Source organism: Mixophyes fleayi, chromosome 8, assembly GCF_038048845.1.
Source record: "Mixophyes fleayi isolate aMixFle1 chromosome 8, aMixFle1.hap1, whole genome shotgun sequence".
NCBI lineage: Eukaryota > Metazoa > Chordata > Amphibia > Anura > Limnodynastidae > Mixophyes > Mixophyes fleayi.
In genome coordinates, this window is record NC_134409.1 from 122,614,109 (window position 1) to 122,640,734 (window position 26,626).

Here is a 26,626-nt window from a genome sequence, read left to right on the forward strand (position 1 = left end):
TGGTGGCCGGCGAGAATAGCAATCAATGGGACAGCAGTACAATAAATGTATCAGTGATGGAACAATGTAGCACAGGGAGAAACTATATAAGACCATGCAGGGGTATATATAGATAGATATATATATATATAGATATAGATATAGATATAGATTTTTGTTTTACTTTTTTATTATACTTACCTTGCGGTCAGCTGGCGATTCGGCTCCCTCCCTGGTCTCCTCTTCCGTGCTGCGCTCCGCAATGGATGTCGGGCGGGCGTGATGACGTCACGCCTGACATGCACTGCGAGTGCCGCACGGAAGAGGAAACCAGGGAGGGAGCCGGATCGCCAGCTGACTGCAAGGTAAGTATTTTCTAGGGGGGGGGGGGGGCAGCACTGAAGCAAACTGAATTTTTTGCTTCAGTGCTGCCTTGGACAGGCCCCCTGGCCCACAGGGCCCCCAGACACCTGCCCATTGTGCCCAATGGAAGAGACGGCCTTGTGCAGAGCTGGTAGTTTCAGATCCTGTTTTGCAACTGTCCCTGATTTCTAGGGGTCAGTATTGGGTTTTTAGAGATTTGTTCCAGGAAATTGCCCTATGTTCATTATTGATTATGTGCACAAAGTCTTTTTCTGTATATGTAATGCTACTTTCACTTTTCATATTCTCCAGGCTTTTTAAATGAATGATTTCTGAAGAGAAGAATCCCAAAAATTGTAACCGATATTGTAAATGTGTCACAATGGAGACTATAGCACCAAGCTCTATTGTTTGCTGAGAGCAGCAATCCTGTGGTTGTTCTCAGCAAAAATTGTGTCCCTACTTTTCCCCTGACTTAATACTGACCCCCACTGCCACAATATTTTACAGGGTACGAGGGCTAAAAACTAATTATTTTTTTTTGCTTAATAGTGCCTGGTAGGGGCAATATATATGATAGACTCAGCTTCCCGCTATCCCCCTCTGCATGGGCCTTATGTAGAGCTTATGTAATTACACCAAGAGCGTAAGCTTAAAGTACCGTATGTGAAAACCATGTCATTTAATTACTATACAGAATCACCCTTATCCTTTGATATGTCTTACCCTGCATTGGAACTTATGTAGAGTTTGACATAATACCAAAATGCAGACTGAGATGTATCTGCCCATTTCAGGGGAGGGAAGGGGTGTGCTTGAGTAGCCCCAGAACAGTAAGGACATGTTAACGCTCCATATGTAATATGTAGCGGTGGAAGCAGGCAGTGCTGCCACCAGAAATTGTGCTGCCCAGTATCATCATCATCATCATTATCATCATTTATTTTTATAGCGCCAACATATTCCATAGCGCTTTACAATTGGGGACAAATACAGTAAGAAACAAACTGGGTAAAACAAGTACAAATGTAACAGGCAGGGCCCCCACTCCTACATTTGCCTCAATTTTCTACAGTCAAACCCATCCCAGCTTCCATCTAACCCCTGCAGTAGGTTACTTACCTCTCTGCGTCTTCTTGATGTCATCTTTCGGCTCCTCTCTATTGACAGCGTTGTGACGTTATTACATGACATCAGTGATGCTGCAGGAGCCTCTCTGCCTTGTTACGGCTCTCCGTCTGGGAGCCGGGCATCTGGGAGCTGGGATTGGAGCAAACGGCGGCAGCTGTGGGGCCCCGACATCTTGGGAGTGGAGGCAGACATGATGCCTACAAGGGGCCCGCTGCCGCATCCTTAATTACACGCAGAGGTCTCTCCCCACATAATCCGCACATCTTAGGAGCAGCTGCTGTCTAGAAATGACACCCGCTACCTGCTTTAGGTCACTGCGGAGGCCCCCTCCCCTAATAAATTTGTTTTGGCCCAGGGCTGGCGGGGCCCCACTCTGCTGTTGGGCCCCATACTTCCTGTACCCCGCTGACGGCGGCCCTGGAAGCAGGTGCAGATTTGCCTTTTAGGAGGGGTATGTGTTGTCGCTGATTCCCCTCTGGAGCAAGATCCGTGATGATGTTGATGTTAAAAAAAATAAGCGGGTCCCCTCCCAAAAAAGCCAAACCATCTCTGGTGCTGTCCGTCTAGGCTGGTGTCAGCAAATGAGGAACGAAAAGGGTAGGGTTCCCCAAAATCCCTAAAACACTACTAGGTTATGGCAGCCAGGGCTCTTGGCACTATAGCAGGAAACATGCAGTGTGGGGATCCCTATCATGGTACCAACCAGCCCAAAGCTGGTCAGCTAGAGGGATCAGAGTAGCAGATAATGTGCCCCACCTACCCTAGGAATAACCAGTCCGTGCTAATAACACCAGGGATATGCCGACAACCTTGAACGATGTGAGTTAATAATGTAAAGGTTTCATTGATCATTTTGTCCGTGATGCACTACAGGTCCCAAGCATGCCCCTGGCCGCCTTTAAGCGGTTGGGCATATTGGTGCATATAGTGCTGGTGAACCACAAGTGCCAGCATGCCCTGGCATCTACGGCCCACTGACACATGTAGTGCACCAGAAAAAGTGTAAATAAACACACCAACACACACACACAGCCCACTTTGACCTTCTTTATTTCCTCACCTGACCTCTGGAAAAGACTGCATTGCCACCAAGAGCTCATTTGTGGAGGATCTCTTGTATGAACTAGCCATGCATTGTCCATGAGGGTTTTTATTGTTATAAGAAGATTCAGTAAACAGGGTTGTGTGTTGGTGTATTTATTTCAATTAAATTTATTTTACATTTGACATGTGTATTTTTTATTTATATTTTTCTTGGTGAACTACAGGTCCCAGCAGGATCTGGATCCTCATGATAATCATCGGCATGGATCTTGTATTGAGGAAGCAGCCTCCTAAGAAACGTAACTGTGCCTGCTTTCACCTCTGTATAGTATGGAAGGAGCGTTAATATACCCTCATTGCACTCGGGATTTGCCAGCTTGCCCTTACCCTCCCCCATTCTATCTATCTATACGTAGAGAGGCACAATGGCCAGATACGTCTCACTCTGCATAAAGATTGAGACATACTTAGTCTCACTGCGCATGAGCAATATGAAATAGCACATTTTGCACTTATGCTTTGGATCTACGTCCAACTCTACCGTACATAAGTCATACTTACCTACTTGTACTTCCATACCTCTGGGAGATCTTGTATGTAAAGAACAAGTCCCTTTGTCCTCTGTAACGCAATTGCAACATTTCACCGTGGGGGCGGGGCCAAATTCAGTTCAAAATGGCCGTATTCTTTACAATAAGAGAATTTCTAGAATAAGGAGACTGAAAGGTAATATCAGGAAGGACTTTTTTTTTTTTTACCAAAAGAGTGGTGGATTCATGATCTTTCATCATTTGTGGTAAGGAGTCCTACCCCACTCCCACAGTCGGTACCACCCTATTTGTGTCTCCCCCTGTCCTTTAGTATGTAAGCCCCCAAGAGCAGACCCTCTTTCCTTCTACTCTTCCATCACCCTCTGTACCTCTTGGCCTGCTTTCCTAGCCCTGTTTTCTTAAGCTTAGGCCTACTACTGCTGATTACTACCATCACTCTGCATTACCATGTTACCTGTTGTCAGGCGCCGCTCGGCGGCCGCCCGCCCGCCCATACAAGAACGTCTGGTTGCCTAGCAACCAGACGCGTCATTTCCCCTTCCTCCCGGCCGGCCAGCCCAGACCCAGAAGCGTCTCCGTTGCTAGGCAACGGGACGCTGCAGATAGAGAGCGCTACGGCGCTGCCCTATGACTAGCGCTACGGCGCTACAGCTATTACAGCACCACTAGTGCTGAGGGCATTGGTTAGCAGCCCTATTTAAGTGCCTCTGACCTCACCTCCTGTGTCAGAGTTTCAGGTCCTTTCCTGTCCTCCAGCGTTCCAGTGTTCCTGTGTCTATCTGTTTCCTGACCCTTGCCTTCCTCCAGTTTATTGCCGTTTGCCTGTGACCATTGTGACCCGGATTGCCTTGACTACCCCTTTGGATCTCCCTTTGTACCGCGCTGTCAGAACGTTATCGACCCGGCTTGACTCACACCCCGTTTGGATTCTCCTTGTGTACCTGCATTACCCGCATCATTGCTGAACCCGCCTGTCTGATATCCCTCTCGTGCTTCGCTATCTGACTCGTGGAAGGACCGCGACCTGCGTGTTTCCTGCAGCCAAGTCCATACCTCCTTGCGGGGGTCCCTGGTGAACACCAGGGGCACGTTAGACTCCGCGCCTTCCTCCGAGTAGTGCCAACGATAGCAGGTACGCTATACTAGTCGTGACACCTGTATTTTTATTCATTCAGTATGTCTGGTCTTTGTACTTCATGGGCCATGTTATGTGTTATGGATCACTGCTTTTTGTATATGTCATGTACGGCATTGCGGTCCCTTTGTGGCGCCTTATAAAATAACAGATAATAATAATAATAATAATAATAATAATAACAGATAATAATAATAATAATAATAATAATAATAATAACAGATAATAATAATAATAATAATAATAATAACAACAGATAACAATAATAATAATAATAATAATAATAATAATAATAATAATAATAATACTAATAGCCTGCTCTCCTAGGAGTCCAGGAGACCTTCTCGGAATTCAGGAGTCTCCCGTAAATTCCAGGAGAGTGGGCAAGTATAACACAAGGTCCTATATGAGCAAATTTAGGGAATCCTATGCACATTCTCATTGCCTGCTATCTGTTAATTGTGGTCCTTCCAGACCTTACCACATCCCCAATGACATTTACTATGGACCAGTAATGTTAAGACCAATAGTAGTCATTATAATGTCTGATAATGTTACTTCCTGCCTTTGTCTCAGGGTAACACTGAAGTAGTTATAGTGAGAAGACGATCACACATGAATTATAATAAGGGGGCAGCATGGTGGCTAAGTGGTTAGCACTTCTGCCTCACAGCACTGGGGTCATGAGTTCAATTCCTGACCATGGCCTTATCAGTGTGGAGTTTGTATGTTCTCCCTGTGTTTGCGTGGGTTTCCTCTGGGTGCTCCGGTTTCCTCCCACACTCCAAAAACATACTAGTAGGTTAATTGGCTGCTAACAAATTGACCCTAGTGTGTGTGTGTGTGTGTGTGTGTGTGTGTGTGTGTGTCTCTGTGTGTGTCTGTGTGTGTATATTAGGGAAATTAGACTGCAAGCCCCAATGGGGCAGGGACTGATGTGAGTGAGTTCTCTGTACAGCACTGCAGAATTAGTGGCGCTATATAAATATATGGTGATGATGATGATGATGATGAAGGGGGTCAATGGTAGTATGGAACAGAGACAACAAAAATGGCTCTCAATTGCATGATAATCTTCATATATAGACTTGGTAACATCTTTATAGAAGCTAGGCGAAGTCCAGTAACATGAATATTATTATACCTCCATCTTTAAATATATGCAGTAGGCAAAGAAAGGGAAAATAAGAAATAGGGTTAGTATGTCTTTAACACAGTTACTAATCATATTAAGTCTTGCAGACAGGGGGCAGTGTTGACCACCAGCCGCAATCCTTGACATTAACTGCAAATATATGTCACGTTTTCCTGATAACCAAGGTTGTTTGACACTTGAATTCTGCTCCCCACAAATGTATTCTTGCATTTCCTTTGTCATGCATTGTGTTCTCAAAGACACCAGTAATCTGGGGATTCACAAAAGCAAATTGTCTGAGATTATGGCATTTAACTAGTCCTGGCATTGTTATTGCTGCAAGGAGTGTTTTAAAGCTGGATTTTGTGCAAATCAGCCGGTTAGAAACTATATTGATGAATATGTATTGTCCGCCCCCTAAGCTTTGGAACATTCGCTGAAAGAACCAAGGCATACAATCCTGTATGAGGGGGCGAATGTTCCTAAATCTGCTGTAATCACAGCCGTTTCTGGAAAACATCCATATTCTCAAGGATACCCACAGCTGGTTATAAGACAGGGCAGAGAAAGAATTGTGACCAGTGCTGTATATTCCGAACTGCGGCTTAAATCTACCATGTAAGAGTACACATTTCATACTGTTGAACCATATTTATTTATTGTTTTGCAATATATCAAATATCTTAATCATCAAATATGTTAACTCACAAAGCGTTAAAATCAAGGTCACAGTGTAACATTCACCTACCAGGGTTGTACTGATTGCATTAAAATTGCATAGATTCTCATGCCAATCTGCATAAATAGCCACAGGCCCACTGAGATAATGCCACCCCTACCTGACATACGCCCCCAACCCCTGTGGACAGCTCTATCTGTACACATATATATGTATATATATATATATATATATATATATATATATATATATATATATATATAGATAGATAGATAGATAGATATATAAACAAAAACAGGCATAGATCCTCTGCACTCACCATGTACAAACTGGGGTGCAAGAGGGGGTTGCACCCCAGTTTATAGACAAGAAAACAGGGACATTATGCACTCTCCAAACACATAATTAATGCTATATCAAGTACTGTTCTATATTAAAAACAGGGAATGTTAGTTCCACATATTGCAATATATGTTAAGCTGACCAACTGACGCCAAAGTCTTCCCATTCTGGCCAGTCCTAACATGATCAAATGCTATGCTATTTTATCTGGGCTTAAGGCTTACCTGCACACAGCTTTTAAAGGCAAGTCTTTCCCAAGCACTGGCAGCCATGGGAGACCTGGGACTCACCTGACTCAAGTTGGAATTAATAAATATAAAGAATGTAGAAAATGGGGTGCAAGAGTTATGGGACTTACATTATATAAACAAAAACAGACATAGATCCTCTGCACTCACCATGTACAGACTGAGGTGCAAGAGGGGGTTGCCCACATTTTATAGACAAGAAAACAGGGATACTCTGCACTCTCCAAACACATAATTAATGCTATACCAAGTACTGACGACTTTGGCGTTAGTTGGTCAGCTTAACATATATTGCAATATGTGGAACTAACATTCCCTGTTTTTAATATAGAACAGTACTTGGTAAGTTGGTATAGCACTAATTATGTGTTTGGAGAGTGCAGAGTATCCCTGTTTTCTTGTATATATATATATATATATATATATATATATATATATATATATATAATATATAAATGTCTAGTGGCGTGTGTTAGTCTGTCTGTGTGTGGAAAAAATAAAACCAAGCTGCAGCGCCACCTGCTGGGCAGAGTTATACACTGACCTACTAAATTCTTAGTGTGTGTGGGAAAAATAAATTCAGAAAGGGCTGAAATTTGGTATACTAAGATGTTTTTAATTTGTTAATTTAATTTGTTAATCGTTAAAAGTGTTTATAAAGATTTTAAAAAATATATATATATATTTCTTGAATTAGAAGTGACAGTTGGGAGTGGTTGGTGGTTGCCGGGGGTGACAGTGGGGAGTGGTTGGTGGTTGCCGGGGGTGACAGTGGGGAGTGGTTGGTGGTTGAGGCCTGGGCTATGGCCCAAATGCATGACAAGAACCTTTTTAACACCTTAAGTAGCTTGATTTGACTAGAATGCATGAGTATCATGCACGGGTTAACTTGTATGTATGTATATATACATACATGTTCTATAGCCATAGGTAACCGTGAAGCTGTATGATTATGGTGGTTTCTCAAAGAGGCTCTAAGTGATGGTTTGCAAAGGAAATGAACAGTGCTGCTAATCGGGAAGTTTGTTTATTGATCCAAGTTAATTGATGATTTTCACAGAAGTATGCACAGCAACTTAATAATGCTTTTCTGAGGGAACAGGGCTGTTCTGAGAGGATCTATGGTATTCTATATATTTAAATACATATAATTTTTTGTTGCGAATTGCACCAATTTAAAAACTATTTTTAAGTTTTGGATTTCCTGCAGAACCCCCTATAAGGGAAAAATGGTAAAGGTAAAGCCAGGAACTAAATAAATACATTCATCCTAAACCGGCTGTGCTTTTGATAGCTCCCCAAATCACTGACAAACAGATTAACAGAGCACTAGACAGGGAGACCTCCACTCTGGTACTGGGTTAATATGAACATATGTGGTCTCCAGCTTCTGTCATCTTTGAATGCAGGATGGATGTTGTCGTATTTTGGAAGAATAGAACAACGTTGGTCTGAGGAATGAGTTATTAATGGGGACTAAATTTCACAGGGAGGGGTAAAGGGGGAGCTAGGGGTTAGAGGTATTGGTATAGAGATAGATTGGGATTGAAATAGCTAACAACAAGGGTAAAAGTGAGAGTGGTAATGATTCTAATAGTAACCAGGTAATTGGCTTTGCATTTTCCACCAGGGAACGGCCTGTATAGTACACTTGGCCACCAGTGTACAATAAAACATTTTAACTAGCTCTGGTGATACCAGCCTTGGCTGATACTAGCAAAATCGACGGTGCAAAAAGCATCGGATTCCCACAAATTTACTAGTACCAGCACTAGACTTTGTCAATCAAGGCTGGAGGCCCTACAGTAGGGAAACCCGCAGAGTGGGGTCCCCTTGTCATACTGCCAAACCAGCCCTTAGTCGTTCAGCATGGGTCTGGATTCCCAGACCCATGCCCCTCCCCAGGTATAACCAGCCCCATGCTGAAAAACTTTGGGGCTCTTCCGACATCCTTGGTGCGGTGGGTGTCTGGTAATATTAATAAAATAAATGGCTGTGGTGCACTACAGATCCTAGCATGTCCAGGCTGCAATTAAGTGTTAGGGCATGTTGGCAACCAGGGTCTCCATACTATAGCCCTGGCTGGCAAAGCCTAGTGTACTAGATAATTCGGGAGGACCCCATGCTTTTTGACTCTCCGAATGTGCTAGTACCAGTCTAGGCTGTCAGCACTAGGGCTGGTTCAGATGTTTGGGGAGAGGGCATCTTTAGGCACGTGTGGCTAGGAATACTAAATAGGTTACCGGATTCAATTTACGCTTAACTTGTGGATGCCTGGTGAAACAGATGATCATGAAAATTTCAGCCAACAATGTTTTTTAACAATATTGGGGGCATTTAGAAAAATGTCCTGTTCTACCCCCCTCCCAAGAAAACAATTACCCCTTTCCTTGTTTGTATTCTACCCCACATTGTTTCTAAAAAATAATGAAAATGAATAAGCAAAAAAAAGTGAGACATTGACAGAAAATCACAAGAAAAGCGCAGACCAACAAGAAAGACGGACCTCTAGCTCACAGGGCTGCAATTACCTCCAGGGACTCAAATCACCACTTTTAAGACAATCTCCTACGGCTGCGACCAGTCATTTCTGTCTTAGGTCTGTGACATTTCCGTGTGTGCAGAGTACATGTCACTGTGTTCTCACCACCTGTGACATCTGAATGTCAATTCTTCTTCCACAAAGTGGGTCAGTGGATAGAAAATGTCACAGGATAAATATTGATAGGTAAGGTGCAAAAGAAAAAAAAAACATCATTACACAAAAGAAAACAACTTTAAAAAAATACCCTTATAGCACAATTTGGAGAAGCATCTATACGAGAAATTATAACACAAAAAATGTGTTCACCTGTTGCTATTTCGGATATAACTTTAGGGTGTATGTAGGTGGGTGATTGACTTTGATCTGCAGACTCAGTGTAACATTCAGCTGCTCACCCTATTATTTTGAACTTCTCTGTGATTAATGTAATATTTATAGTAATAAATACATTCAAATGTTTCTTTTAACAAGTTCCACAATGAAAAGTACTAAACATAGATAAAGGAATATTCAAAACACAAAATGATTCCCTGTAATATGCTCTTGCATATAATTAATTGCACATTTTTGGACATTCTCGTTAAGTAACGAGGAAAAACCCTTTCTCCAGTATCCAGGTCATCTCTGCCAACCACAAGTCACAACTGTCAGACACGGCTTAACAGGTAGGTTCCTCGCTGGCAGAAGATCATCTCATTACTAGTATTCCTGATATATATTACAGATCTCCCATGTCTGCTGACATTTAATTGGTACCTGCAACCAGAATTTTGCAAATTTCCAGGCTGGGTTATAATGACCAGTGATTCTCTGGACAAAGCAATATTGTGTGCATGCGTTGGTCGTTATCTTGTTGCTACCCCAATGGAGGGAATTATTCAACCTGAAAGAATTAAATATTAATGGGAAGGGAACGCAGCAGGTGTATGAGCAATAGGATTCTCAGCATGAGGACAGAAGAGATATTTTTAGCACACAATCAAAATACAGAAATGACCTGCAGTGAAAGCAGAGATAGATGGCACACTAAGCAAGCCCACCAAGCATGGCTAATTGTGTCGGTGTATAAATGTATTCAGCGGATGTTCTACAATATTGGCAGAAATGATTTTGGATGAAGAAAAGTCTTTTTATTATTAGACCGAATCGCAGTTTCCAGCTGCTTTGCTGAAAGATCACATTAATAAAACCGGAAGGATTACAATGGACTGGTCCTAGGGAGACTAATGTTTGAAAGACTGAAAATAAACCTGTATAGAGGTTATTTATGAAGCTGCATAGAAAACAGACAAACGTGGATCTGCAGCGTAAAATAATGTTTGTTCTCCTTGTATGACGCCAGGCAGCTAATTTTGCGCTATGGCGACAGTTTCTATGGTTGTTTAATGTTTAAAGGGTGAATTGGGGTGTTTTTGCTGAATGTGGGTAAGGTGCCGAAAAATCCCTAACAACAAGATTTTGTGTTGTGTTACGAAATATTTAAATGGGCATTAAGGATTGGAGATTGCAATATTATGGGAAGGGGGGGGGGGGTATTTAATCAATACGAATTTGTTTTAAAAAAAAATAATCATTTACTGATACCATCTAACCAGATTTATCATGAAGACTTCCCTGGGCCAAACTGATTGAATGGAATTTGTGGTATATTAAATAAATGTAAAAATAAAAAGTGTGGCGTCCCCCTGTTATAGTGGGAACCAAACTCAGGCTGGTCAGCAGAGGGCTGGTGTCTCGGTGGTAAGGAGGGGGCAACGAACAATGTGTGTGCCCCCCCTTGCCAGACACGTGCACGAAAGTGCTAGGGCTTCCCCAGGCACTCCTGTGCTGTGGTTTTTGGGGTAATGAGAACAATCAGGGCAACTTGAACTACAATTCTGACACAACAGTGTTCAAGTGTTTGGGAAAAAGTCAATAAAACACATAATTGTTACGTATATTTTTATTGAAATCAAATTTCTATACCACTTCAATAATAATAATAATAATGAATTCTCCTTTCTTTCTTCTTCTCCTGCCATAAACCAAAATGACATCTAGTAATTGTAATCTAAGAGGAAGAGGGAAGAAAATAAGAAGTGGTTCCAGCTGGTAAAGGATATTAAGAAGGGGCATCCTGCCAGTTTGCCTGGCATCATGGCACCTGTCAGCACCTGCCATCCCGGGCACCACAAATGTCTGCACACAATTGTACAATGAGGTTGGTTTATTGAAAACCGCTTCGACATCTCTTAAAACAAATGACTGTCTAATACATTCTGTGATTTGGACTAAGCTATGATAGATCAATTTAGGAAATTGCCATGAAAATCCCCACAAATAAACGGACTGGTTTCAGACATTTGGTTTTGCCTAAAAACCAGTGAGATGAGGGGAAAAAGCAACACTTTTATGCATGTACAGAGCATTTACTATTCATTTCAATGGTCCATTAATTTCAATGGTCCATTCATTTCAATGGTCCATTCATTTCATGTGGGGTTTCTACATGTAGTACACATGCTGGAAACCCTATTGCAATGAATGTGAAAACTTAATACTGAATAATGGGGCAGCATGCCACATCCCAAATTCCCAACCAGCCTCAGCTGCAGACTATGGAGTGCCAACTAAGACCATCATATCAAGTAAGTAAAATAAATTTTAATTGAATAAAAGACTCACAAAACACTTGCTTACCACTTTGCTAAATATAAAATAAATTCTTCTTTTCTTCATTCTTCATTTTTCATCTATCTAAATCCAAAGAGGAAAAAAAAAACAGAGAAAAAAATGATGGACCCACACACAACACTCTCTAGGACTCCCATTTGATGCCGGCCAATCACAAGCTGTTTCACACACTGGCCTTGTGATTGGCTGCTGGTGAGGTTAGAATAAGGGACAATATGCTTAGATCCCATACCAATAAGAATATTTATTCATTTGGGGAAAACAAACTATTGAAATAATTGGTCCCATTCATTTCAATTGGATGTCTACAAGTAAGGCACACTATGGAAGCTGTGTCATTGAAAGGAATGGAAAAGCAGTGATAGTTAAACAGAATCTCCAGTAAATTTGATCCTCAGCATCACAATTCACTTGATTTTAAAAGTAAATAGCTGTTTGACAGATTATAAAGTTTGGACAATAAATTCAAGGACTTGTTATAAAAAGATATCCTTTATTATAGAACATGTTGTATTCGTAGTTACAGGCACAACATAGCAATAAAACAAATTCCACTATACATTATTATTATTATTATTTTAAATATGTATTTATAAGGCACCACAAGATTTCCGCAGAGCCGTACAGAGAACAGACAGTGGACCTTACAGGGCAAAACAGTACAGAACAATAAACAAAAAAATACTAGTACTTCAATAGCTCCAAACATAGCTAGCACAGTAGAGTTGGAGGAGAAGAATAGGTAGAGAGACAGGAGGGAAAAAGGTCCAAATCATAAGAGCTTACATTATAAAGGGAGGGCAATCAGACAGGAGGCATAAGGGGATCAATTGCAAGAGGAGCGAGAAGTGGGACAGGGGAGGAGAGGGGAGGAGATCAAGCATGGAGAGGTGGATGACTGGTAGTCTTCGAGGAACAGATGAGTTTTAAGTGCCCATTTGAAGGTGCACAAATTAGGGGACAGTCGGATGGAGTGCGGGAGGTTCTTCCAGTGAAGGGGGCAGCCAGTGAGAAGTCTTGGATTCTTGAGTGGGATGAGGTGATCAGAGTGGAGGAAAGGCGACTGTCATTGTCCAATCGCAGGAAACGGGCGGGAGTGTGAATGAATGAATATGAATGATGCTATTATAAATTTACGAGTCAGATCCAATATTGGAATTCTTCCCAATAGATCTAATAAGCAGGCTGAAAAAGGGGCAATTTAGAGAAATAGAGGGATTTGAGCCCTGTAGACAATCGGCATAGATGATTTTTTTATAAATAGTGAGGAGCTTCCTGCCACTCTCCAAAGAGATACTGGTAGGCTAATTGGTTTCTGATAAAATAAATCCCAGAGCAGGACCGGATTAACAATGGGGCAGCAGCCCCAGGCCTCTCCACAGAAATAGGCCCAGGCCAGCCAGGAGGGGAAAATTTATTTTTTTCATTGTGAGGACACCTAGCACAGGGAAGGGGTTGGTGATGCAGATCACCCGCTGGCGGCTTTCCTGGTTGCCAAGGGCGGTCCCGTCATTGGAAAGCAACAGGCAGCCAATCGCAAGGCAGTTTGTTGTTGAGTGGGATGGGGGCTGTGTCTACAGAGGCAGTGCTGAACCAGCTTTCACCCAGTCCAAGATGGAGGTCAGCGGCGCTCAGCACAACAGGTAGGAACAATTTATTTTTACAGGGGATATGAGACAACAGGCCCATCAGGGGATATGTGACAATAGGATATATGTGACAACAGGTCCGATAGGGGATATGTGACAACATGGGATATGTGAAAATATAATATGCATATATTAATGGCCCGTGTGTATTAACATAGGGATCAGATCCTTTTCTTACAACAGAATTACCATCTTTTTCAATGGAGATTATACCCTGGTGCCACTGACAGGTAACTGTGCTTGACTATTTGTATTTTGAAGTCTGCTCAGATGTATGAACACTTGAATAAAGAGTAGTTATATATAACAAATCTATTAAATTCACCTTTGGCCATTTGAGGTGTCAGGAGGTATGAAAATGACCAACAGCTGATAATCATGTTCTCACAAATTAACTGCAGTTTGTATCAATAAGAAATCATATTTTGCCCTCTGGATTGGGTGGTGGTCTCAGAGCTGCCACCTGTATTGTGTGGCGGTCACAAGGGTGCTGTGTGGTCTTCTGCTGCTGTAGCACATCCACTTCAAGGTTGGATGTTCTGTGCATTCAGAGATGCTCTTCTGCATACCACCCATGGCTAATTGAGTTACTGTTGCCTTCCTGTCAGATTGAACCAGACTGGCCATTCTCTTCTGACGTCTCTCATTAACAAGGCGTTTCCACCCACAGTACTGCCGCTCACTGGATGTTTTTGATTTTGAGCACCATTCTCTGGAAACTCTAGAGACTGATATGTGTAAAAATCCTAAAAGATCAACAGTTTATGAGGTACTGAAACAACCCATAAGGCACCAACAATCATTCTACAGTAAGAGTTACTTAGATCCCATTTCTTCTCTATTCTGGTGTATGGTCTGAACAACAGTTACAATTTTTGATCTGAGAGAGAGAGAGATTAGTGTAGATACATAGAATAAACAGTTTATTTATATATATATATATTTACACATAGATTAAAATTTTATTTTTGCATTTCTTTTTCTTAAGTTTTCAACATCCTGTATGTTATTCAATGCTAAAAATCTGAAAATGTATCTTTCTTTTTAAAGCACTTTCTAAATAAAAATAACCAAGCCCTCCATGGTGCTGGCCACACCCACACACAGCTTACCACACCCACACACAGCTAGCCACACCCACACACATCACTGGCCACACCTCCGGTGGGACGGCACTTCTCACAATAGGCCCTTTATGATTTTCAGCCCCAGGCCCATGTGGCCCTTAATCTGGCTCTGTCCCAGAGTGTGTCCATGTGTTAGGGTTTATGGATTGTAAGCTCCACTGGGCCAGACACTGAATCATTAAATATTCTATTTAAAATGCTGCATAATATGTAACTAGAATAAAATTATTTAAAAAGATGTTCATGTGCTGCCACCCTGACACTAGAGAACCTTATATATGGTCATTTTATCATAAAGTTTGTAGCTAAAAAAAAAACCAACGTATTTGTGTTGAGTTTAATTGTTGTCATACTAAAAGCCAAAATATTGTCATTCCAAAATAAATACGCCGACTTTAAGAAAAATGGAAATCTAAATCTAAGTACAAATTTTAACCAAAACAAAACACAACACGATTGCTCTTTTGAACTCATATAGAACAACACAGAAAAACAATAAAATATTTAATCCGTCTATGCGGACACAAAAATATAAAATTATGTTTTTTCAGTGCTTTATTAATCATATTAAAATATAAAATAAATGGTAACAGGTTCATTTCAAATGCTCTGGATACGCTTCGGGATGTTTTATCATTAAACTTGATGATGTTTAAAACTTTTCACAAAGATTATTATGATTACTATGTACAAATACATTAGGGGTCAATACAGGGAGCTTTCATGGGAACTTTTTACCCCAAGGACCATACACAGGACACGTGGTCATCCCCTAAGGTTAGAGGAGAGGAAATTTCACAACCAGCAAAGGAAGGGGTTCTTTACAGTAAGGGCAGTCAAGATATGGAATTCATTGCCAGGGAAGGTTGTGATGGCAGATTCAATAGATATGTTTAAGAAAGGGTTAGACAAATTTTTAGCGGAAAGGTGTATCCAGGGATACGACAGTTAATTTAAAATAAAGGATAGTAGTGGATATAGGGTAAAAATTGGATTGCAATATTGAGTCTGGGGGGATTTTCAAAATTGAAACAGATGGGCGGTTGCCTACTCTGGATTAATTTCAAATATAAGTGCAGGATCGCAGGAGATCCAAAATAGGTTGAACTTGATGGACTGGTGTCTTTTTTCAACCTCATCAACTATGTTACTATGTTACTATGTCTGAAGTGTTTGGAGAGACTTTGGGCCTGATTCATTAAGGAAAGTTAAGCCAAAGTAAGTAAGTAAGGCAAAACCAAGTTGCATTGGAGGGGGAGGTAAATTTAAAATGTGATGACAGATTTATATTTGGGGTAGGGAACGTCCTAGATCAACTTTAAATTGCAGTGTAAAAATAACGCTATCAAGTATTTGTGTGCTACATGAAAAAACAGTCAGTATTTAACTTATGTGCAAAATAATAAACTAATTTGCACCCCTTGCATTGCAACATGGTTTGCCCAGAAACAAACATACTCCTTATTTTTTTTGCTTTGCTCTCATTAATGATTTGGGCCCTACAAGTTTACTGTACTAGAAATGTTATGGTTTAGGAAGACTTCATATGTGACTCTCAGAACATTTTGGATAAAATTGGTACACGGGTGCATGTAAAAAAGATCCCCTTGCATTGCAACATTTTTTTGTCCAGAAAACTTGAGTAAGAAAACGTACTTAACTTTTTGCTTAACTTTCCTGATTGAATCAGGCCCTTTATCATCAAAGCATGCGCAATATTGCACGATAACTTCACTTAACAATTGATTTGGACTTTTTGAGGCCAACTATACTCCCTTATCAGGAAAACATTTGGTCACGAACATAACGCATTTCTCCCGCACATGCTTGTTTCAACAATATATGAATTGAATCAAGCCAAGTGAAAAAATTGCGTTTCCAGGCGCCACCGATACTGATAGCATGGTGGCTAAGTGGTTAGCACTTCTGCCTCACGTGGCCTTCTCTGTGTTGAGTTTGTATGTTCTCCCCATGTTTGCGTGGGTTTCCTCCGGGTGCTCCGGTTTCCTCCCACACTCCAAAAACATACTAGTAGGTTAATTTGCTGCTATCAAAATTGACCCTAGTCTCTCTCTCTCTCTCGCTGTCAGTCTGTGTCTGTGTGTATTAGGGAATTTAGACTGTAAACTCCATGGGGCAGGGACTGATGTGAGTGAGTTCTCTGTACAGCGCTGCGGAATCAGTGGCGCTATATAAATAAATGGTGATGATGATGATGATACAGTGCGAAATGACAAAGCAAAAGTGTAAGTTGAAGATTGTATCACATTCGCCCCTTTGTCTAACATCCTGTTGCACTGTGACAATGTGTTCACGCACAGCTGATCCACAGTGCGAGAAGGTAGGTGGCGCTAGAGAGTCAGGGTAATTAGCCTATTAAATGCAATTATTTAATGACTCTCTCTTGTCCAGATTTGTTTTTAAATTGATTCATCGTTATTTTGTATTTTGCTTTAATAAATAAACGCAAAGCCACTGTGAAACTAGTGATGACATACTATTTAGCTCACTTGCATTGTTAACAGCCTCAGGAGATATTTGTTTCTAAATTATTGATGGAAGATGCTCTTTCACCTTCTGTTCCACAGCCTGCAGGCGTCTACTTGTATACACATAGACGGACATGCACAACTACACATGTTCCCCTCTCCTGTATGAATTTTGCACTAGATGGCATCTTAAATATATATATTTCAGCTTTAGGAACAGTTTACATTGTAATATCAAATGATCTTGCAATCATCTTCCTCTCCATTTCTGCTATTATCTTATCTCGCTTTCAATGCTGCACATTATATTTCAGAAGAAAATAACAATATAAACCTTTGGAAAAATGTTTTGTGTGAGATGCATTTAAAGTCAATACTGTATCTTTTGTACGTAATATCGGCATTGTAATATATCACGTTTCTGCCTTTATGCCTTGTTTGTGTATGAATGACACTGTTCTAACACATTGGGCCTGATTCATTAAGGAAAAGAAAGCAAAATAAATGAGTAACTTTGAAACTTGGCAACCAAGTTGCATTGGAGGGGAGGTCAATTTAAAATGTGATGGCAGATTTATAGTTGGAGTAGGGCATGTCCTAGATTAACTGTTAATGTCAGTGTAAAAATAAAGCTATCAAGCATTTGCATCCTACATGAAAAAACAGCCAGTATTTAACTTATGTGCAAAATAATAAACTCATTTGCACCCCTTGCATTGTAACATGGTTTTGCCAAGGTGCAAAGTTACTCGTTTTTTTGCTTTACTTTCCTGAATGAATCAGGCCCGGTAAGTAAACAAAGATGAGGATAAAGAGGATTATATAAATGGTTTAAAAGAGGCCGGTGTAACCTATTGAATCAAATAAGAGTGACGTGTTTATTTTCTTAGGTTTTATTAATGAGAGAATCCAAAGTGCTATGATGGGCAAGGTCAATGGAGATCCAATGAACACTTGATTTGCTCTTATAATAAAGTTAACTGGAGGAAGATGGAAGTGGGCTACATATATTTAAGATGTCATCTGCGGATCTAACAGGCTGAGGCCATGGGAAAATTAATTGATTTGTTTGGAAATTGATGACGTTTACTGAGCACATAGTGGATCATTTTAAGTAGGATGCATTGAATTAATTAGTAATGAATTTGTTATCATATGTAATATTTTTGGAGAATAAGATCATAATTGGCAGCATTCAACTGTGGTGATGATTAGCATCATTCAAAGCCGATATATTGTCATCGATTCATGAGTGGCGGGACCAAAATGATGGATTCAACGCATATCACATCATTGAGGTAAGACCCAGGAGGGTGGTCGGCTCTCCCTGGAGTACTAACTACATTTCAGGAATCTCCTGGACATTCTGTAATTTGTAATATTAGAAATAAACATGTTATATACTTGTGGACTTACTCTTGTTTTTGCATTTCATAATGGGCAGCACGGTGGCTCAGTGGTTAGCACTTCTGCCTCACAACACTGGAGTCATGAGTTCGATTCCCAACATGGCCTTATCTATGTGGAGTTTGTATGTTCTCCCCGTGTTTACGTGGGTTTCCTCCAGGTGCTCCGGTTTCCTCTCACACTCCAAAAACATACTAGTAGATTAATTGACTGCTATTAAATTGACCTTAGTCTCTCTCAGTCTGTGTATGATAGCAAATTTAGACTGTAAGCTCCAATGGGGCAGGGACTGATGTGAGTGAGTTCTCTGTTCAGCGCTGCGGAATTAGTGGCGCTATATAAATAGCCGATGATGATGATTTCCTTCCTCATTTAAAAATTGTTCATTATGTTTGTAAAAGAATAACGTGTGCTTCATTTTACTGCGGGCGGGTGGGGGGTATTTACGGGGAGAAAATGACGTGATTCACCACGAATCGCTTCTTGGAAGCTCCCATCCTACCCCCTTCACTAGGAGATTATTGACTGTTTAAGCAAAGGTAATTCTATAAATAGAAACATGAAAGTACATGGGACAGATCAGCTGGTGATGGACACAGGATTCCTGACACCGACGTCCGCTTAGAGCAGCACCAGCAACTTGCTGTCAAAATAAATAAGAAGAGACAGCCCAACAAATCACATAGACCCAGTAGAAGATATAACACAGCCGATGTTATGTTTCCGTGCAGCCGATGCTATGTGTGACATTCATGCTGGTTATCTCTAAAATACTGAGATTAACTAGGTTTAGCTCTTGCTCTTAAGGTGTTTATTTAAGATGTTGTATTTTAGAATGAATTAGGTGACTTCCAGGCTGAAGACAGCAGTGGACAGCAGCGGAGACGCCGTGGACTGGAAGACAGCGGGCCCCCTGGTAAGTGTGTGCCGCCGGGCCCCCTGGTGAGCCCGGGCCCGGTGCAAGAGTACCCCCTGTACCCTCCTGATGGAGGCCCTGGTAGTGAGGTTAGAAAGTATGTTTCCCACAGAACCTTTGGTGTGATATCTCTCTCCTCCTGTGGGCGGCTGTTTAGGAAAGAGAGGAAATCATGGTATCATGAAGATTACAATAAAGTTTGTCCAGTGTGTTGTTCTTTTTTTATGTCTGTTTTTTTTTTAAAATAAATAATTATTTGATATGCTATAGCGTCAGATATAGTCCTGTAGAAGGATTGAAAGGATCAGGGGCGAGCAGTTTGTGAAGTTATAGGAGGAGACGGTACTCAGAGGTTCTAAATCTTATCTTTACAGTCCATTGAAAGACCTTTCATTCCCTCTGGTGGTGAAAGAGGTGATTGCAGCTCTATTTTACAAAATATAGAGACAAAAATAATATTGAAACCAAATTTGTAGAAAAGTAGAACTTTAAGGGGGTAAAAAGTCCTCCCATGGTCTATTTATTATTATTCTTGATGGATTACATTGAAGAGTTTGTTGTGCTAGAGAGGCGTCAGTCTGATATTAATGCAGAGCAGGAGTCAATGCTTCCTTATAAGTACATTTGTTTCTCAGCAAAGGAAAGACCCCAATGATTGAAAGTGTAACTGCAATTCTCTGAATGGGCTTTATAGTTGGTGAATCCGATTGGTCTGTGTTGGGATCAGGGACAAGGTAATTAGCTCTTTGTATAGTATAGTGGGTAAGAGAGAATTAGAGATGGGCGGGTCCGGTTCTCCGAGAACCGAACCCACCCGAACTTTGGGTATCCGAGTACCGAGCTGAGCAGCTCGGTACTCTCCCGCCAATTCCGAATCCAAATCGAGGCCGAACGTCATTGTGACGTCGTCGGATCTCGGGACTCGGTTCTCGCGATACTTCAACTTTATAAATACACGCCTCCACAGCAATCCATCGCCATTTGACAGAGGGAGAGAGCAGGGTGTAGTCATAGGCTAATTAGAGCAGGGACAGAGAAAGAATACAATATTGTTCTTGCAATTGCTCTAACCAAAATCGCTAGTGCAGAGAGGAGGATAGAGGTTTATTATTTTTTCTTCATATTTGGCACTCCCCAGCGCTTTTGGGTTGTCCCCCATAATTGTGCATTAATATTTCTGGCTGTCAAAAGTCATATCTGTCAGCAGTATCTACTCAATAAATGTTAGCACTCCTCAGTGTTTTTGAGGTGTCCTCTCTAATTGTGCATTAATATTTCTGGCTGTCAAAAGTCATATCTGTCAGCAGTATCTACTCAATAATTTTAAGCACTCCTCAGTGTTTTTGGGGTGTCCTCTCTAATTGTGCATTAATATTTCTGGCTGTCAAAAGTCATATCTGTCAGCAGTATCTACTCAATAATTTTAAGCACTCCTCAGTGTTTTTGGGGTGTCCTCTCTAATTGTGCATTAATATTTCTGGCTGTCAAAAGTCATATCTGTCAGCAGTATCTACTCAATAAATTTTAGCACTCCTCAGTGTTTTTGGGGTGTCCTCCCTAATTGTGCATTAATATTTCTGGCTGTCAAAAGTCATATCTGTCAGCAGTATCTACTCAATAAATGTTAGCACTCCTCAGTGTTTTTGGGGTGTCCTCTCTAATTGTGCATTAATATTTCTGGCTGTCAAAAGTCATATCTGTCAGCAGTATCTACTCAATAAATTTTAGCACTCCTCAGTGTTTTTGGGGTGTCCTCCCTAATTGTGCATTAATATTTCTGGCTGTCAAAAGTCATATCTGTCAGCAGTATCTACTCAATAATTTTTAGCACTCCTCAGTGTTTTTGGGGTGTCCTCCCTAATTGTGCATTAATATTTCTGGCTGTCAAAAGTCATATCTGTCAGCAGTATCTACTCAATAATTTGTAGCACTCCTCAGTGTTTTTGGGGTGTCCTCCCTAATTGTGCATTAATATTTCTGGCTGTCAAAAGTCATATCTGTCAGCAGTATCTACTCAATAATTTGTAGCACTCCTCAGTGTTTTTGGGGTGTCCTCCCTAATTGTGCATTAATATTTCTGGCTGTCAAAAGTCATATCTGTCAGCAGTATCTACTCAATAATTTTTAGCACTCCTCAGTGGTTTGCGCTCAGAATGGATTCAAAGCAGTCCACATATGATCTAAATGAGCAACCAGGTTCTGTCACCAGTCCTGATGTTAGTGTTCCCAGTACGTCATCTGGCCAAGGCGATGTCAAACAACAGAGTGTTTTCAAATTAGTGCAAAAAACAAAAACCAAAAAAAAATTTACTGTATTGAAGCGAAAAAGAAGTGTAACTGAGCAAAAGTTAAGTGACGATAAAAAAAAAATTGCAAGCATGCCATTCTACACACGCAGTGGCAAAGAGAGAATGAGGCCTTCACCTTTGGCTATTAGTGGCAGATCCCAAAAAGTTACCCAGCCTACAATTGGTGCACAACTACTGTTACGCGTCAAAGCCGAGCTGCAAGATAACAGTGAGGCATTACAGGAGAATATTTGCTCTGATTCACAAATGATAACAATCCCTGTGGAGAGTCCATCCAACAGTGGGATGTCTAATCGTGAGCATTCTGCTGATGTGTGCCTTAATAGCCCGAGTGTAGCCGGTGATACCCAAATTGAGGATGCCACTTTGGAATTAGAAGAGGATGAGGGGGAGATTTGTGTAGGCGACGAGGGCGCTAATGATGATGTTGATGATTATGATGCAGACAGATACCAAATTGCCTTTCTCAATTTCTATTTATATTCTAGATTATATAACGGCTGAATAGTTTTCTATTTTACTCCTAGTGGAGAGAGGATCTGATGCAGACAGATACCAAACTGCCTTTGTCCATTTCAATTTATATTGTACAGTATATAACGGCTGAATTTATTAGTATTTTATACAAGTGGAGGGGGGCCTAGAGAGACAGAGTGACCCCAAACTGTCTTTCTCCATGTCAATTAATATTGTACAGTCTATAATGGCTGAATTTTTTAGTATTTTATACAAGTGGAGGGGGGCCTAGAGAGACAGAAACCAAACTGGCTTTCTCCATGTCAATTAATATTGTACAGTCTATAATGGCTGAATTTTTTGCTATTTTATACAAGTGGAGGGGGGCCTTGAGAGACAGAAACCAAACTGGCTTTTTCCATTTCTTTACATATTTAACTATAAGTGTAGGGTGTAATATACATTCAAAGACGATGGCTGCATTGCCAATATGCATAGATGGAGAGGAAGACAATCTGTTTTGTGTGTAGAATAGGCCTACCAACGAAGAATTAAACTGTTTTTTTGGATGATTTATTACCTCAACAATTAGATTACTTGTCTCTAAAACAGTTGGAGCACTAAATTGGGTTAATTTAGGCCCAAAAACATGGATTTTCCCAAAAAATAGCAAAACAAAACCAAACAAAACCAAAACCAAAACCAAAACACGCAATGGCGGTTTTGCAAAACCAAAACCAAAACCAAAACACGACGGTAATCCAGATCCAAAACCGAATCCAAAACCAAAACACGGGGGTCAGTGACCATCTCTAGAGAGAATATACCTATATTTTGACGATTCTCGGGTTATGATTGTCACGCGCTGGACCCTCCGGCTGACCAAGGTCCAGTGCGCAGGGCTGGTCTCCTTCGTCAGACTCCTCTGCCACGATGGCAAAGGCCTTCCATCTTGGATTACATGCGCACTCCTGTCTTTTATAACCTTCCCCTCTCCTGCATTGGGCACTTACTTTCTACTTCCCCTCATCATCATCATCAACATTTATCAGCAAATTCGGTAGCGCTTTACATTTGGGAACAAACATTAATAAAACAATACTGGGTAATACAGACAGAGAGGTAAGAGGGCCCTGCTCACAAGCTTACAATCTATAGGACAATGGGAGTTTGAAACACAAGGGCACATGCTACATCATATTGCACATTGGGTGTTACATCATATTGCACATTGGACCAGCTAGAATGCAAAGGTAAAAAGTATTGAGTGGGCTGTGTGATCAGTCACACAGCTCTGTTGGTCAGAGGGTTGTTGTCTTGTGTTAGCTGTGTAGAGGGTGGTAATAGGGGAGATTAAGATGGTGGTTGAGGAATACTATAAGCTTGTCTGAAGAGGTGGGTTTTCAGAGAACGCTTGAAGGTTTGGAGACTAGAGGAAAGTCTTGTGGTGTGAGGGAGTGAATTCCATAAAGTGGGTGCAGCCCGAAAAAAGTCCTGTAACCGACAATGGGAGGATGTGATGAGAGTGGAAGAGAGACGCAGATCTTGTGCAGAACGGAGGTGTCGGGTTGGGAGATTTTTTGAGACAAGTAAGGAAATGTATGTTGGTGCGATTTTAGTCAAAAATTTGTCAAAAATAGTCAGTCATCCTGCTTACTATTTAAAGCACCTGTTCTGGCAAAATGGTGACATATCTTCCTGTCCTCTTAGCCTGCTAGCTGCTGAACTGTTTTGGATACCAGGAGAACAGAGGCTGTATCTCTGTTGGAGCTAAAGTTTAATTTAAGGGCCTGTTTATCAAGCCTTAAACCATGTGGAACAGCTTTTTCTGCAGGGTTTAGGCATTTTAAGTATAGTTTTAATTTTACAACAGCCTAATGTAGGACATATTAGAGATATCTCCTGCATTAGGGACAGTACTGCCTACTCATTGGGGATTACGGTCTGGGCAACTTTATCAAGCTCAACTTTTTGGAGCTTGACCCCAATGGCCAATGGCATCTGAAAATGGCATTAGCCCCACTGCCCTGTGGGCATCTCAGGAGAGGGATCTTCGGATCACTCTATGGCAGGCTTTGTGCTCTTCTCATCGTTAAACCCCGAAAATGGCTCTGCGCATGGGGGTTCTAAGGTTTTGCATGCCATTAAAGACTTGGGTTCAAATCCCAGAGTTCTTAGTAGAGTAAAGTGATCCCTGGGACAGCTGCTTATTGGATGCGGTGTTCCGGTATGATCTAATGATTGAATAGCTGCGCTATATTATCCTTTATTGTTGTGATAAGGGATGATAATTAACGGGGCAGCCAATATTAAATAAGCCCCTTAAACTGGCCCTGGGTATATGGGTTTGATCAGCCAACAGATAGCTGGCACCTGGGCCATCATTAGATGGCATTAGTTAAGACACAATATATATTTCTACTTAGCTGACATTCCCCATGATCTAGTGGATCCCCTGAAGGCTTGAATGGTCTATTGATGCTCACTTGTCTCCAAATACTATTCCAGGCAATAGTTCTATCATTGAACCTCCTATGAAACAAATCCTCCTTAGTTGAAAATAAGAGTATGCCACTAGATATTTGGGAGTAAATTTATCAAGCTGCGGGTTTGAAAAAGTGGAGATGTTGCCTATAGCAACCAATCAGATTCTAGCTTGCATTTTTTAGAATGTACTAAATAAATAACTAGAATCTGGTTGCTATAGGCAACATCAAACCTGCAGCTTGATAAATTTACCTCTTGGGCTCTTACAGGATGAGGGAGGGGTGGTCGGGGGGCTATACCAGATCCCTGTAAAGAATAAGCATATATTCTAGCACAACATACTGAGCGCCCACACCCAAACTTGACATTTCGCGCCATCCTTTAAATATTCTGGGATAGACCTGGAAGGACCGGGAATATGGAAGATATACGTATGAGAGTCTAAGCCGCCCACTGTGATAGGGGAAATTTAATTACTCAGGAATAAAACAGGCTGCTCTGGTCCCTGAGAAATTAACAGTACAAACTGCCTGAATAAACGCATTTGGATCTTCAAAAGGGGCAGAAGCCTTACATCAAATCTGAGAAAATCCCGTGTTGTTTTCCTAACCAGGCATTTCCAAGTCATTTAATCCTCTGCGTGAGAGAACAGGAGTTGTTGAGAAGTATACGTACATATTTTTTCAACCCTTTCCAAGTACCACAAGCATATTAAAACTCTATTCTTAAAACGCTGATGACGATCAGAGCTTCCTGCTGGGGTACACATAGGCGAAGCTAAGATTTATAATCACCGTCTGACTGTTTCAATGGCCGTCACCGAAGACTTGCTTTAATTGTATAATCCTTCATACTGAAGTAACCAGGTCACCCATCCAAGCAGGGAAAAAATGTTCAAAGCATCAGACTTTGTAATCAGAAAATAAAAAATATACAAGGAGACATCTGAAGTCTTTAACTGCTGTCTCTATGTGGATCCCCGGTAAATCTATCCGGCCAAACTGTGCAACTTGGTAAATGAAAGCCTCACGGGTGATTCATTTCTGAGAAGATAATAGCGCAGAGTAAGCAGAATCTGGATAATTCATCGTTCCGTCCAGAGCCGCCTGGTACAATGGGCACCGTGGAATAGAGGAAAAAGAAAGCACTCGCTCACTTAACAATTGTAGTCGAATATAATAAACTGGATTCAGCAGTTTTATAACACATTTTAAAATCATATATATCTTGTAGGCTTCTTCTTGCCGAGTACAAGTCCAAGGGATATATTTACTAAACTGTGGGTTTGAAAAAGTGGAGATGTTGCCCATAGCAACCAATCAGATTCTAGCTGTTATTTTGTAGAAGGTGCTAAATAGATGACAGCTAGAATCTGATTGGTTGCTATAGGCAACATCTCCACTTTTTCAAACCTGCAGTTTAGTAAATATATACCCCCAAATGTGCAGTAAAAATTGCAACCCACCAGAATAAGCTTTGTTCAACAGATAAAAGAAAATGCATTCAACCCATTGGGTTGTTCATGGGATGAAATAAAATTCCGAAAAAAGTGTAGAATGAGGTCAAAGTCTAAAAACACCCAACACTTTAATTAAAACAAGTAATGAACACACCAGACATGCAGATTTAGGGCCTCAGAGTTAGCCGTACATCTGTTTTGTTAGTGTAAAATACGCATTTTCGAACAGGGCACGCACACCAAAAATGAGCATGCATATATCTATATGCAGATTTGGTCAAACCTTGCTACCCATAATAAATTGAGCGGTGGAAAGGGGGAGGGAAGGAGGATGGAGGAATAGAGTCTGCCCCAAAAAAAAATCATTCCCACCTAGGATAAAATAGCCCCATGTTGAAAGCATTGGAGTTGCTCCCAGCACTCCTGGCTGGTGGGTGTTTGGGTAATAATGGTTTAAAGCAAAAAAATAATAGCATTTTCATATGTTTCACTACTGGTCCAT

At 41.0% G+C, this 26,626-nt stretch overlaps 1 protein-coding gene and 1 long non-coding RNA gene across 2 annotated transcripts in view; one reads left to right on the forward strand and one right to left on the reverse strand.

Annotated features, from left to right (window-relative positions):
* Positions 1 to 26,626, reverse strand: part of PRICKLE2 (prickle planar cell polarity protein 2) — a 938,433-nt gene that overhangs the window by 662,487 nt on the left and 249,320 nt on the right. The window lies entirely within an intron of this gene.
* Positions 1 to 26,626, forward strand: part of LOC142099667 (uncharacterized) — a 270,464-nt gene that overhangs the window by 231,481 nt on the left and 12,357 nt on the right. The gene's annotated exons all lie outside the window — the stretch shown is intronic.